Consider the following 14,746-nt stretch of genomic DNA (forward strand, 5'->3'; position numbering starts at 1 on the left):
TGATAAGATGGCTAGGAAAAACTATGTGATTGTATGATATTGTTTCTTAATAGCTGAACCATTTCCAGCCCCTCTAGAGCAGGTGGTTTGAAGAAGTTAACAGAAACAGTATGTGCTTCTTAAAACTAAATTTCCAAGGGATCTACTTGGTGACTAATCATAATCTAATCTTATTCATGAATGGTAGGTAAGTCGTGGTGTAACTTGCTTTTCAAGCACTGCAAATGGCTCAGACCAAGTGGTAATAGGGAAACAAAGATGTATACAACCAAGATTGTATCAAACATTACTTCCAAAGTAGAACCAAGGGAGAGAAGCTTGAGAAACATGGACCTCCGCAGGTTCTGTTAAGGGAAAGGACAGGTCCAACAGGAGACTATTACTTATCTATAGATAAAGAAGGTTCTTGGATGTCTTCCATCCTTTCATCACAGCTGATAACAAAGGAGAGCTGTGACTGCAAAGGATGAGATACAGGACAAGTGGGCAAGAAGTCTTTTAAAGACCTGGACTCTATGCTAAAATACTTTTTGCTGTATTATATATGTCAGAAAGCCTTTCTTGGTGCTATCACTTCACTTAAAAATAGATATTTCCTGTAATGTAACAAACTCACACTGGATATCCTGCTGCGGAAGAGACAGAGACAAGTTATTGTAGTTTTGTCATGTGATAAGTAGTAAGTAAAGGTATTGTGCCTTGTCAACACTTTCAAATTAAAAATAAATAGCTATTTAAATGAAACTGTATTCAAATAAATTAAAATTTGCCCTAATTTCATGCAGAACAAGCTTCCTTATGAGCTTCTGCCTACTTGAAAACAGTTAATTTCTTGTGAAACATTTATGAAACTTTAACAGCTGCCTCTGGCTGAGTCCTTCGTCTTACCTCAGAAGGTAGTTAATATTGCTGTGATTGCATCTGCTTGAACAATGTAATCCAGTAAAGGAACACCACACAAAAACCCAGCTCCATTGTTTAGTGTTCAACAGACTGTAAACCAGACTGTAGCAGTTCACTAAGTACCACCAAAGCTCCACTTAATGCTATTTGTTAAAAGAAAATATCTCCATTCTTCTTATCTAACTTCTAAAACCAGAATGATGCTATTTTAGAACAAATTTACAAATAACCAGTTCGCTGCCTATTTAACAAAACAGCTGTATCTATAAAATAGCTTTATATAGTTATATTCTTCTAACATAGGCCATGGACCTTTTTTTAAACTGTTTTATTTCTTATTATTACTATTTTTCACATTAAGCGCAGGCTTTCCAAAATGATTGTTAATTCAACTAGTACATGATATGCAGCAACATCCAGTAATATGCCTTTGCTGTGTGGGAGAAAAACATGTTTCCTTGCTTTCATCTTATCATTAAGTAATGTCATCCTCTGCAGTGGGGGCTTCCTTCATTACCTAATAAAAAGTCCCGAAGTCTGTGCCAAATATTGCAGCGAAAGCTTTTTAAAGGTCTTGTTACAAAGTTTGAGTACTTGTTAGCTTGCTGAGTGTGCAAAGAACTTTTGAACACAAAATTAGAGTGGGACTAGCAGATATGGAACTGAATTATTCCATGCAGGGACTCTGAGATCAGTTGGCTGCAGATATGGTCCACTACTTCCCTGCTAAGAAAAATAGTTTGCTTTTGTGCTTTTCCAATTTCCTAGAAAACCAAGTATTTATTATTCCACAGAGACTGAAAAATACCGAAATGAAGAAAGGATAAGTATGAGAAAGAATGAATGAGAGATACCACTTGGGGGGGGAAAGGAAGGAAGAAATGAACAGTGGGAAGAAAATGGAAAAAACATTAAGTTGGGTTGAGGTGAGAAAGGACGAAGTAAGGTGAAAAAGGTGAGAGAAGAAATACCTTCATCATAAGGCAATATTTATACGGCAACAAGAACAGCAGAAGCTGGGTAAATGAACTGTTGCTTGAACTCTCATGTGTTCACAGAACACTACTTAAATAATTCTGACTGTAATTTTTTGAGGTTATACTACTGTTAATTTCTTCCAGTTATACTCACAATTTCTTTTCAACAGGACTCCAACCCTTAGGATGACATCTTCTGAACTAGTAGACTGGTATGTACAATACTATGTAAAATGATTCTTCTCTTCATATACTAACTCCTGAAAGAACACAACCCCCTTCCAGTGCCTACCGTTATGGGATTTAACACATCTGTGCTCAGGGGTGGCTGGGGCTTTTATGACTGAGAACTCACCCGAGAGTTTTTGCTTTTACCAGAGTATGTTTTAGTTCAGTGGAGTATAGCCAGACCTCTAGGCTTTGAGTGCTGTAAATTATTCACTTCTTTAGCAAAGATCTACGTTAGTCAGTGAAATGGGCAAATCAATATTTACATTCCTAACCAACAAAGGGGCTGTTAAAGCTAACCATGCCTTAATCTACCATGCACATAAACACCATTAAGCCAATACAACTTAGCATATGCTTTAGTTTTAGTGACCATAAGCTTCATGTCCTTATCAGGTTTGATAAAGGTTAAGTGATACCAGTTATATTAAGCTATCTCACTGGTTTCTACAGACCTTCTGCAATCTTGGTTTGTACCTTTTTATCTATAAACACTTCTGAAAACTTCCCCAGTTTTTAAATCCAGTTTTATTAATAGAATTTGCCTTTAGAAGTTAATTTGACTCCATTAGTTCTGGTTAGAGCTCACACTCAGCTTTTAACCTGCCTTTCAGTGAAACACCAAGTTCTAGGCACAAACAGAAACAAAAGGGACCCAAAGGATAAACCAAAAGAAAGCAAACTAGTAGTGGGGTCTGAAGTTACTAAATCTCCTTTAGAGTGAGGAGGAAAGTAATATAATCAGCATTTGTGTTAACTTTTGGATATTTCAAGTATCTCCTGGTTACTCTTAAAAATACTTCATGCCGAACTTCAGAGGTGGGTTTTTTCCCCCCTTCCAGAAAATTTACAAGTTTTTCTGGCTTTGCGGGCTCTGGGAATGAGAAAGGTACCTCCTCCCATTCTGTTCCTATGCTACTGTTTAATAGGGGTATCTGTCCTTTGGTGAGCAGAGCCTGGAAGGGACCTTTTTCATCTGCCTTGGACATTCAAAGTCCGTTCTTGTCAAAGCACAAGTGCTCTTCCAGAGGAGTCCTTTCTTTGAAGAGGTGATTGCTTTGACAAACTGACTTTACAAATTTGTAATCCTCTCACATGTGTTATGCCAGAACCATTAGCAAGATCAACATTTTTAGTGTCAGAAGATATTCCTTATAAAAAATACATTTGATTTGATTTACTAGTCTTATCACAGCCCTTGCAGCTTTTTTTCCTTCTGTCTAAAGAAACAGAAAAAATCTGCAACAAAACATTGCTGTAACAGGACAGCCTTTTATCATGTAGATACAGTAAATAAAATTATTTGGCTTTTTATCCAGCTAAAGGTAAAGGTAGCAAGATGGCTTAGTCACTGTATTTCACTATTTCCTGTGCCGTTAACTTCTGGTGCTAGTTATAGCTTTACTAAAAATTGTCTAAATAGTTGTCCCTTAGCAAAAGACCATTCGACTAGGTATTTTTCCAGTAATTTTACTGATGTAATCCTGAAAAAAAACCTGAATATCTGCATTCTTTCACAACATTTTTGAAATAGACATATTTTTAGTTTAGAAGCTTCATGTAAAAATATTGAAAGGCACCTATCAAGAAACTTATTTTGACATTTCTTTTCATGCAAAAAATCGGAATTTATGCTTTTCACATCACTTGAACATATAATACCAGTTTTTGCACAGACAAGATTATCCATTCTCTGACTAGCTCGATTACTTCTAGGAAGTAAGCTTCCCATACCACTAATGACTTTTCAGATCCATTAGTCTGTTATGTATTATTGATTTCAAGCATTACTGATTAATGCTGTAAGTAGATTTATTTCTGCTCCTAAAGGACTGGCACCTCTTGTTACAGTTGCTAGATTAATAGTATGTTGCTGCTTGCTTTAGTTAGTTCCTTGCCATGTCTCCTTCCCTTCCTCTGCTCTTCGGCTGCCCCCTGTGCCACTGTTCTCCCCTTTACCATGTTTTTCTAATACTCTGTTAAATGTTAGGTGCTTTCCATTTACTTTCTATGTACGATGAATTTGCATGAAATTTTGGAAAGTGTAAGGTAGTACCAAAATGGAAAACTCATGCCTGCGCAGCGGTGTTTTTTCAAAGTTAACGTGTTTCATGTTACTGGTCCTTCCAGAGCCTGACTGCCACTGGCCGCAAGCTGCTCTGTCCCTGGCTGCTACTGCTCTCCAAGTACCACAGTCTGCTGCTGGCACTGTGGAGGCTCTTCGGTCACTGTAGCCGCTCCTCATCCCACCACTTCCAGGCTCCAGATTCTCTGGAGTGCCCAGCACCTCTGTTCAGTACAGATTATATAGCTTTTGTTATTTTCTGCATGCTATTCTACAGGTGTCTGATAGCTTGTGTCTTTGGTAGACTGCAGACATTTTGCTTATTAATATAGCATTTAACTAATCACCTGCGTTTTTAAGTCCCTCACTACCTTTGTTGCATAGCTATAATAATTAACTTCATATTAGTCTGTCAGCACTGATAATCTGCACCATACTTCAAGGCCAGTTTTTTTGAAGTACTTAAATGCTGTTTCGGGGTAATGTTACTCAATACCAGGTTATCAAATGTCTCTAAGATTTAGTCACATTAACTCTCAAAAATGAGAACATGCCACCTCCATCAGCTGTGGGACAGAGCAATACAACCATCACATGCTTATGTAAGTCAAGGCTTGGGACTTTGATATCGAAGATAATGAAGGTGGTGGTAAAAAAAAGAGTTATAAAATAGAAGTTTTAAATGTACCTGGTTTCACATGTCTGGGTGGTGGTTTTCTGTCAGGCCTTGTCACCTAATAGCCATTATCTGTCTGCAAGGAGACCAAGCACCAAGCGCTCTGTATGAACTGGAGCAGAAAGTTCTTCAGGTAGGGACAAGTTGTTAAAAAGGTTTCCTTGGTAATGACTGTGAAGGAAGAAGATTGAAATTAATTTAAATCAAGGAAGTAGTATCTACCTTTTGGTAAATAATCAGTGTAATGTTGTATCCTGAATTTAAACAGTATCAATCTCCTGCCTCGCACAGTGTTAATTTGTCCTTTTCTTGGCGCTAGTGCCTTCTCTTTTCCCCTATCACCTAATGACAGTACATCACATGACAGAAGGGGGACAGCGGTTACCTGATTTCTGTCAGTATTCACTTTTTCCCCTTGTTGGTTATCTCCCCAGCTCCTGGACCTTACAAGAGATTTCAGAATACAAAGGAGGACATTTAGGCACCCTGTTCCCAATAAGTGGCAACCCATGAGAGACTGTAATCTAAAACTACTTTGTCTCTGTAAGTATATGATTTATGTAACATATACTGTCAGAGTGTATCATTGCAAAGCAACATATTCTCAGGTGTATGGTTAGACATACAACCATCGCTTGCCCAAGACATTCTGGACCTCAGGACTCCAACAGAATCTTAAAAGTACTACAAGGACTTTCCTTTTGGAATATTTTTTTCCTCCTTTCTTGCTTTCCTTTGCCTATCCTAAACCAAGAAGTCAAGGATAATCAGTGCAAAGTCTTTTGAACTCCATCTCCCAGAATTATGAGAAAAATGGTTTGATTTTGAGGTATAATAGTTGCTATTCATTTATATGAATACATAAGAAATATTAACTTGGAGAGCATCTATTTGCTCCCAGGTAAATAACTACAGAGAAATGTATGCCCTAAGCTTTAGGTTTTTTAGCTGCCAACTTACTAACAAACCAAAGGGAATAGTCAAAAGATCCTATTTCTTTCTCTCACTTGCCTAGCAATGACAAATAAAATGCCACTTCAAATACAATTTCTGATTTTCTTCCAGTCTCATTATATTCCTCCTTGGTCAAGCAGAGGGGTTCTGTAGTATGGCCAGAATACAAGGATCCATTCTCATCCAAACCCGGTTTGTCCCCTTGTATGACAAGACCGAGTGTCACCATAAATCAAAGCCAGACCCTTGGGCAAGTTCAAATCCCAAATGTTGGGCTGCGGTGCTCTCCTGAAGAGCACATGGTGAACTGTCCTCTTCCACTGCAGGAAAGCTGTACTCCAGTGCCTCTGATGACCTCTGGGAAACTCAAGTATGAAATTGTCCTCCCTGTCTTCTACTAGAGATAGACTGATTTTGATTACTAATGGGAGATATAATGATATAGTTAAAAATCAGACGTACCTCTGGCAATTTAAGGCCTTCTATGACAAATGATTTTTGTTGCACATTTGTTTACAACAACATGCACTACATCAGAACTGCACTGCCAGTTGTGATGGGTCATTTTGTCCCTCCTTAATAGCTAGCCTGGCTTGACCCCTGCAAATTAATCAACCTCATTCTTTAGCTCTAGTAGTAGAAGCTTGTGGATTTAGATTCAGTAGCACCACATTCCTATAGATAAACAACTGAAATAAGTCATCACAGAAACACGGAGAGAGGAGTGAAAGCCAGGAACTTTTTCAAATGACACAGTGCAATGAATCTGTATTTGCATTAATTCTGCAACTGTTTGGAAATTATTTCACTAGCCCCAGCACTGCTGATTTTTACTAGTTTTTCTTGTAGACGTGAAGATTCTTTAAGATTACTTTAGGAACAGATGTAGTAATTTTCCTGCATTATCTATCACTATGGTGGTAAGTCCCTTAATTTATTTTTGCTGGCACTGTCCCAACAGTGAAGACTTTGAGGTTTTTAGGTATTTAAGGAGATGTTGGGGTTTTTTAATGTAGCATTAGAATACAGTTTCCTAAAAGGAATGTCTTTCGATACACAGAGCAGTATCCTGTATGGTTTGAATGTACAACATTTAAGAAATAGAGGGTACTGTTGAAGTAGTATGTGTTGAAGTTGAAGTCCAAACAACAATGGAAAGCTCAAGACTAATTCAAAGTCCTGTTTCTTGGGTCCCCTAGTACTAGGAAACAGAGAAAATAAAGATGTTTAAAAAAGCCGGACCCCAGCATAAAGAAATTTTTCCCCATGTACTGTATTTCTGCCATACCTGTGTTCTGAAGGTGGGTTCAACTCTGCTAACCTTAGCACGTGTTTTACACCTTGTTTCTGCTAGTCATCTATGCCCTGTTTGTAGTGTGGAGACAGGGAGCCCTAGAGGGTGGCTTGTTCTGGCTAATCTTAGACTGTCTCAGAATGGGATGAGTCACTTGATGGAGGTGTTTAAAGAGGGCGTGCAGACAAGTTTCAGTGGCTGAGGCTGTTGAAGATGAATTCCCGCTTTTCTAAGGTCTACATTATCTCTGTATAAAAATTTCCTGTCAGTCGTAAGAATTCTTTCCCTTGTGATTATAATTCTTTTTACAATGCCAGGAAACTGTTGCAGGAGTCCTAGGAGATGTTCAAACATTTCTGTCATTTATCCTTAATGTGGATACAGAGGCTGATTTTTCTAGATTTGCCAGTGGGTATGCTCCATAGTATCAGATAATAGCATTTGGGTCGCTCCCAGCTGGAGATTTCCTCTTCCGTGGAGTAAGATGGACAAAAATGAAGCCATGTGAAAACTTCATGTAAGCTAGGTAAATGCTTGCCTCTCCACAGCTTGCAGACAAGCTTAGAACTGAATGAGTAGTATTTGGCAGACAATGCTTCTTGCAATACAGAGATAAGTTATGTCAAAAGGACATAAATTATTTAATTGGCAGAAGACCTCAAATTTGCTGGCAATAATAAAGTAAAATAGGTCAGAGGAAAAAGAAAAAAACCCTTTAAATATGACCACAGCTTCAGAGACTGAGAAAGCAGTATCTTGTGTAATATATATTACTTTCCCCGTTGCTTTTCTTTTGTTTAATGCAACCTGTTTAACATATTGTAAAGAAACAATCCATCATCTAGGCTTGGTGAGAAATTGCCCAAGTCACAGCTGAAAACCCTCTAGTATTATTCCAAATTTGTATTTAGAGCACCATCATTTTCTCAAAAGATACTTTACCTAGACACCACTTCAGTTTCAACACAGTACTTCTCTTCTGAAATTAAGTAAAGGGAAAATAAGAAATTCACATTATAGCTGACAAATCATGTTCTCCCATTTGTTGAAAAAGGACAGAAGAAATTTCAGCTTTTCTGTATCTGCTTTTTGTACTAACAATTGATGCTTAGGAAAAGCTGTAAACTGTTCAAGCCTCTGGCAAAACATGGCAAATGTCTGTTGTAAACAAAAATCTTTGGTAGAATTCTAGATACTGCAGTCCAGACTGAAGAAAGGCTTCTGCCTTAACCCTCCAATGCAGAAAATGTTCTAAACAGTTGGACTACTGTGTAATTGAGGACCTGTGACTGTCTATCCTGAAGAAAGACAAGGAGGGAACTTGGCTTCCTTGCCCTGTTCAATCAAGACAAAAGCATCAGATGCTGAAGAGAAGAAACACTACAGAGAAGGATGGAAGGCCTGGGGAGGTGATTGCCACCTCCTTTCACAGCCAAAGCTGCATGAATCTGGTTCAGAGAAGTCCAAACTGCCAGGCCGACATGTTTCTCGCTTGCAGGAACCCAGGTGCTGCAGGAGGACCATCTGCCTGAAATTCAGGTGGTTTGACACTGAGCACAGTTTTAAGTGCTGATCTGCACATAAATTGTCACAAGAATAATTATACTGCTCTTACTTTACATCTCTTGCTATGCAAGTACAATATGTGGATATTCTTACTCTTTTTGTCCTAAAATAATAAATCTTGAATCAGTATCATACTATAATTATTGTCTTGTCTTCAGCTGAAGAGGGACACCTGTGCTTCCAAGATCATCTGCACATTGCATCAACTGGCAAAAGGTTTCAATTAAAGTAGACATGGTTATTTTGATTAAGTCACGTAAATGAGCACATGTGCCCTGAAAGCACACAGAAGTTTCATGGCTGATTCCTTAGCATCATAGGAAGTTTCCTTGGGCAGCCAACAACCTTCGTGTTCCAGACTAACATACCACAGCCAAAATAATCACATACATTTTTGCTAACATCAACCAAATAAATTTCTAGTAGAAATGCTTAGTAACAAGAACTATAGAAATACATTCATATATATTTCTTTATATAGAGGAAGAGAAGGATTGCTATTGACTATAGAACTTCAATAAAAATACTACTTGTAACTCGGAATGCTAATTTTATCAAAGAATGTTTATTCTAACTAGTGAAATCTTGCATCTGTCAGATGGACAAAACTGATGAGTTTAAAACTGGGTTTTATTAACAGGTGTGGGAAGAAAAGTGCTTCCATTGTGATTTCTCAAGTGCCAGAACAGGAAAACAACTTGCAAATGGTTGGACAAAAAAAATAACCTATTTAATTTGATTTTTAGTACATTTTTATTTCAACAAAGGAGGTATTAGTACATGGGAATATTCTGGGGAAAAATACACTTTGGTTAATGTTTGCTTATGTCTACAAAGTGAACAAGTTACAACCAAATCTTGTCAAGTACTGAGTTATATTATTTCAAAACTATTAAAGGCGTTCATAGTCTGTGAATTAATATCTACATGACTAACTCCTCCTGTCAGCATTCACTTTCATCTTCCTAAGATATGAAGTTTTTTTCCTTGAAGCTGCATTCTCAGCTTGTCAAGAGTGCGGAACTGTTGTTTTCATATCATCCACATGTTAGACTGTTTGACCACTGCTATGTTCCTGCTGCTGTTCTGGCTAATGAACTCAACTGAAATGAAGTACTGGTATATTTTTAAAACCTAGAATTAATGACAGACAGCAAAATGTACCATCACTGGGCTATGGAGTATCTGCTATTTCATAGTAAAGCTGGAATTTTCCGCTTTCAAAATTCTGGCCCCGGTCTCCTAAAGCCCTGCTTTCCTGTTCCCAATTCTTTAGTTGAAGCACAAGGCTTTATTCTTATAGAGGGCCAAATGGTTTTTGCTTTATTCTGCTGGTCATACACATTGCCTATTATATTTAATGTCCTTCCACGGAAGCTGGCCTAAGTGCAATGGAGAAACAATTCATTATGACACTGGAAAATCAGCTGCAAATGGTATCTGTGGGCTGGATTACAGCTGCTCCTTTGTTTCTCCAGGTGTCACACCCTTTGTTTTTAATGACAGTACTCCTGTGTTTTAATGCTCCTGGTGTAGTTTCATGAATTCTGGGGAAGGATGCTGTCAAGTCAGGAAAATGTGCCATTATTTCTGTTGGTATTTGCTGTAATTGTTACGGCGTAAACATCGGCGGTTCAAGCTCTGTAGGTAACTATCTTTTAGCAGATGAACCGGCGTAATTGGAAAAATTAGTTTTCAGATACACACAAATTAATTTGTGGTAACAAGTTGGCAGGGCAGGTAACAGTAGCAGCTTTCAGAACAAAAACCATATCGCAATTCCTGAGTTTAGTTAGATAAGTACCCTGCACAAAAGACCATCAGCATCTTTGAGTCCTACATATTCAAAAAAATGCATCAAGTGACCTCACAGTAAATATATGTCAAAATCCAGAACCAGTGCTCTAAAATGTATGTGCACTGATGATCACTAAAGGACTAAAATGTTCAGCTCCCCGTGGGTGAATATTTCTCGTAGAATGATCTCTAATATGACATCTCAATGCTGATCATTAAGGAAAACTTGCAAAACACCTTCCAGTTTGGAAACACATATATTCATAACTCTACTGACTACTAAAAATTAAGAACTCAGACCTAGTGGAATGGTTGGAGAATGCAAAAAAGCTGCTCTTTTAAAAGTCTCCCCTCTGTTATTTTTCTGTGCTCAGTGAATCATGAAGAGCCTTTTACAGTAATGTCTAATGAGCAGAAGACATTCAATAGAAGCACCATCAAAGTACCGCAAGGAAAGCCTGAGAAATAGCAGTGATTAGAAACTATTCCCAACACAGCGAATGTTAATGTTGCATTACTCTGTTGGATTTCTGGTTTTACTCAGCCTCTCAGTTCTTAAAGCCTAATTCTTATACAAAAAACATGCTCCTAAATCTTCAGCTAGTCATTCTGGGTGCTTCAGTTGCAGGCACTTTTCTGGAATGCGAATCTCAGAGTTCTGATCATCAAACCTTGAAAATCAGAGCTTTTAATAAGGCTATTTAGTATCTATTTAAAAAAAAATAAAAGATGTTGCATTAAAATGAGTTTTTGGTTCACAGATTTTAAAAGAAATTATTTCTCTTCCAATCATTTATTGGAGAAAGGAGGGAAAGGGAGCTTGTGTCTCAGCTGGTTTGTTCTGGCAACTTTTTTGAAAGGCACTGGCCTATCATGAAGAGAGTTGCCGAGCTGAGATGAAAACTGGTTTTTTTTAGTATGACTCTGTTTTAAATTATACAAAGCTTTCCAAGAGAGGCTGCGTTAGCTTTCAGATTTCTGTGCTTGTGCTCAAGCTGAAGAGTAATTTGGCTTGGACCAAAATAACTTCATGGTTCAGACTGCAGCCTTTCTTTTCCCTGACTTTTATGTCGAGAACTTGAAACTACATTCTTACATCCAGACTCCTTTTACAAACCCACAAAAGCCTCATCAATGTTTGATTTAGATCACTGAAATATGGTTTGAGAGGCACAGATGTGCTGACCTGCATACTGCTGGAGGCTGAAAGAGTAATCTAGGGAAATCTCACCATATTCTTCTCTTTCCTGGCATGCTGCTTTTAGCCACTGGATATTGGGTTAGACAGACCCTTGGACTGACTCAGAATGGGCATTGTCGTACTTTTATGTTCTTAGGGCTATCTATTAAATACCAACATCTTTCTCTAATGCAATAGATTATTTAAAATAATAAATAAACAGCAACAAAAAAATCCCTCCTAAGATCTCTTGCTCTAAACTTCCGTAATGTGAGGGGATTCCAAATCCAAAGTTATGATCCTAAATAAATGACCAGACGGCAAACAGGTATTAGGGTGACACCACTGCAAGGTAGTAAGACTTTGGTTTTGAGAAAATGTGCTCATTTATGAAGAATTTAACTTAGTGGATATAATACAGTAGTAAGTAATTTAGTTAAGAATTTGAGACTCAAGAGTCTGTCAGGGACCTGAGTACCCCAATAGGTCTTAATTACCCTGACCAGCTTCACCCGACACCCCCATCAACCCCCTCTAGCCATGGGGCCAGGGGCTGCATTTAAGCTGAAGCCTGGCCCTTTGCTCACTGCCTGAGCTTATCACAGCTATGTCGGTGTGCAGCCCTGGGCCTGGCTGATCTGGGCCTGGGTACGGATATTGCCTCGCCACCTTCTGCTGCCAGCCCTGCCCGGCTGCGTGGATGTGACTGATAGCCCAGACTCTCTGCTGATCCTGAGAGCTGCCTTCCCCAGGTCTGCCGAGCTCACCTTGCTCACGTGTTATGGCATGCTGCCCTGCCTGGGGAGGCTTCTGGCCTCCTGATTTATTATCATCCTACTGGCCCCTACAAAGCAGCTGTCCTTTGCTGTTCCCTGGCATAGTCTAACAATCATATCCCAGTCTTAAATTCTTGTGTTGCTTTATTCTCAGTTCAGTTTATAATTGTTTGGTAAACTCTTTCTGCTCTGCAGGTGTTGAGCTGGAGTTGCAGTGGAACCAAATCACTTATTAAACCAGCAGAAAGTTTCTCTGGAGAGCCAGGTCCTGTAGTGTTCAAATCAGCAGAGTGAATGGGGGGAAAATACCTCCGCTGTTTTCCCATTCTAAAGCAGCTCTGGAGGTCTTATCTGGGAGCTAGAGTCTGTCAGGTAACAAGCATTGCTAGGAAGGGAATACACTTTGACATCTGTACGGTGCTTGGAAACCCTGTGGCAGAATCTTCCTTGGGCCGTTTATACTGGCTTTGCAATTGCTTTGTAAGAGGGAGCCCAGATCCTCAAGCAGTAGGAGCTGAGTTAGTACAGCCATGTTGATTTACACTATCTGAGGAACAGATCCATGATAAAAGTACAAAACTACTTAATTCTGTAAGGGTGATTAGACCTGGAAGTTTATTGTATGTTTTGTGGAATATTTATTTTGGTGAACTGTAAAACTGAGTCCTACTGCTCCTTAAATGTGAAATGTTTATGCTCAGAAAATAGGTTTGAGTTTATTTGGTATCTCTACTTAAGAATGCTGCCGCAAGATTATTTTTCGATTGTTTTTACGTAATAACCAACATGATCATTGTTGACTTGCTGTCTGCAAGATACTAGAGGACACTGAGATCTCTGCAATTACCTGATGATCCTAAGTAATTCAGATTGCTGCACAAGGATGTTTTGCTATGAACTGCCAAATGAACAGCCTTGTTCTATCGCTTTAAAAGAAATCCAAGAAAGTAACTCCACAATGAGCCAGCGAATTTGAAAACAAAAAGACTGAGCAGACTGTCAAGCATGTCCATAGTCAGGAATATAATAGCAACAGTTTGTACTGATTGCATGGTTAGGATTTTTTGAACTTACCTTCACTTAAATTTGTGGAAAAAAAAGTTACTCTATTTCTCATTACCTCTTCTCCCTTACGATCAGTTACTATAAATAAACACTGAAAAAATGTAGTACTTTCACCTCTTGTATCAAAGGCAGCAGCAATGCATTTGTTTAGTAAAATATTCTTTGTGTAGTAATGGCAAGGGTTAACTTCTTGGTTGGGTAGAGGGTTTTTTTGGGGGGGAGAAAGAGAGGATGATAATTTTACTCTGTGTAAATTACATCCTGTTACTAAAGTTGCAGAATGGGGTAAATGCACACAAAGAAAATGTTTTTGTACTTGGGGGAAAAAAAGCCTCTAAATGTCCATTCTTTATTGAGGTGTTCTGCAGTCTTAAGTCCCATTGCAGAAACTGCTTAGAAAAGAGCGCATTGTCTGTCTTATGAAGAAAAGAAGTAGCTGAATCATTCACTCAGAAGTGATATAAGGCTTGTCTAAATCTGATGTCCCTCATCACAGGATCCACTTGTTTCTTATACAGGGAGACGTCAGTCGCTTCCTACTGGTGACATTCTTAAGTTTCAGTTTGTACAAGAAGGAAACTGTATGGTGGCTTGCAAAATAGCTCAATGGCTGTGGAGAATCAGGCCCAGAAATTAAGTCTGTATTCAGGGATGCCTGGTTTTGATCTGTTTTTCATGTTTCAGGCATATTTGTAGCAATCTCAGAAGAGCAGAAAGAATGCAGTGCCCAGCTTTTCCTATCACATAGATGAATTCCAGGATATTCTTTCAGTGGAAAAACTCAGACATGTTTGTCTGCTGTGCTTTACTACCCAACTATGTTTTCATGATTTGCAGCATCATTTGCAAGTCATGGAAAGGAATGCCAGTTCTGTAGGGAGCAGGCAGAACTACAGAAGTGAGAAATAATAGTTTTGCTTCTGAGGATCACTGCCAGTGTCTTTTATCACTTTAGTTCATATAGGTTTGCTTTTGAGATATTTATTCATAAGGCTTTCTCTTTTGTTTTTTAAACTCTGAAAACAGTCTTCAAAAAGACATCCATGTTTCTATTAAAACAAAACCCTGAGATTCTATTGACTTCTTATTGTAACCATACTGAACTACTCACCAATTCATCACCTAAAACTTAAGCAGAGTATATTTGTTGAAGGAAATTCATGACACTACCAGAAAACAGAAGCTCGCCATGTCTGCATTACTCTCGTGCCTAGAAATGTTAGGCAAGCCAGAACATCGTAACAGCACATAATAAAAAGTCTCTG

At 38.5% G+C, this 14,746-nt stretch overlaps 1 protein-coding gene across 1 annotated transcript in view; it reads right to left on the bottom strand.

Moving 5' to 3' along the window:
• WAPL (WAPL cohesin release factor) overlaps window positions 1–14,746 on the bottom strand; it is a 159,801-nt gene that overhangs the window by 95,418 nt on the left and 49,637 nt on the right. The window contains exon 3 of the mRNA XM_055721467.1: window positions 4,862–5,020. The gene's annotated coding sequence lies outside the window, so the exon portion shown is untranslated. The remainder of the gene's footprint in view (window positions 1–4,861; window positions 5,021–14,746) is intronic.

This window comes from Falco cherrug, chromosome 9 (genome assembly GCF_023634085.1).
Source record: "Falco cherrug isolate bFalChe1 chromosome 9, bFalChe1.pri, whole genome shotgun sequence".
Taxonomy (NCBI): domain Eukaryota; kingdom Metazoa; phylum Chordata; class Aves; order Falconiformes; family Falconidae; genus Falco; species Falco cherrug.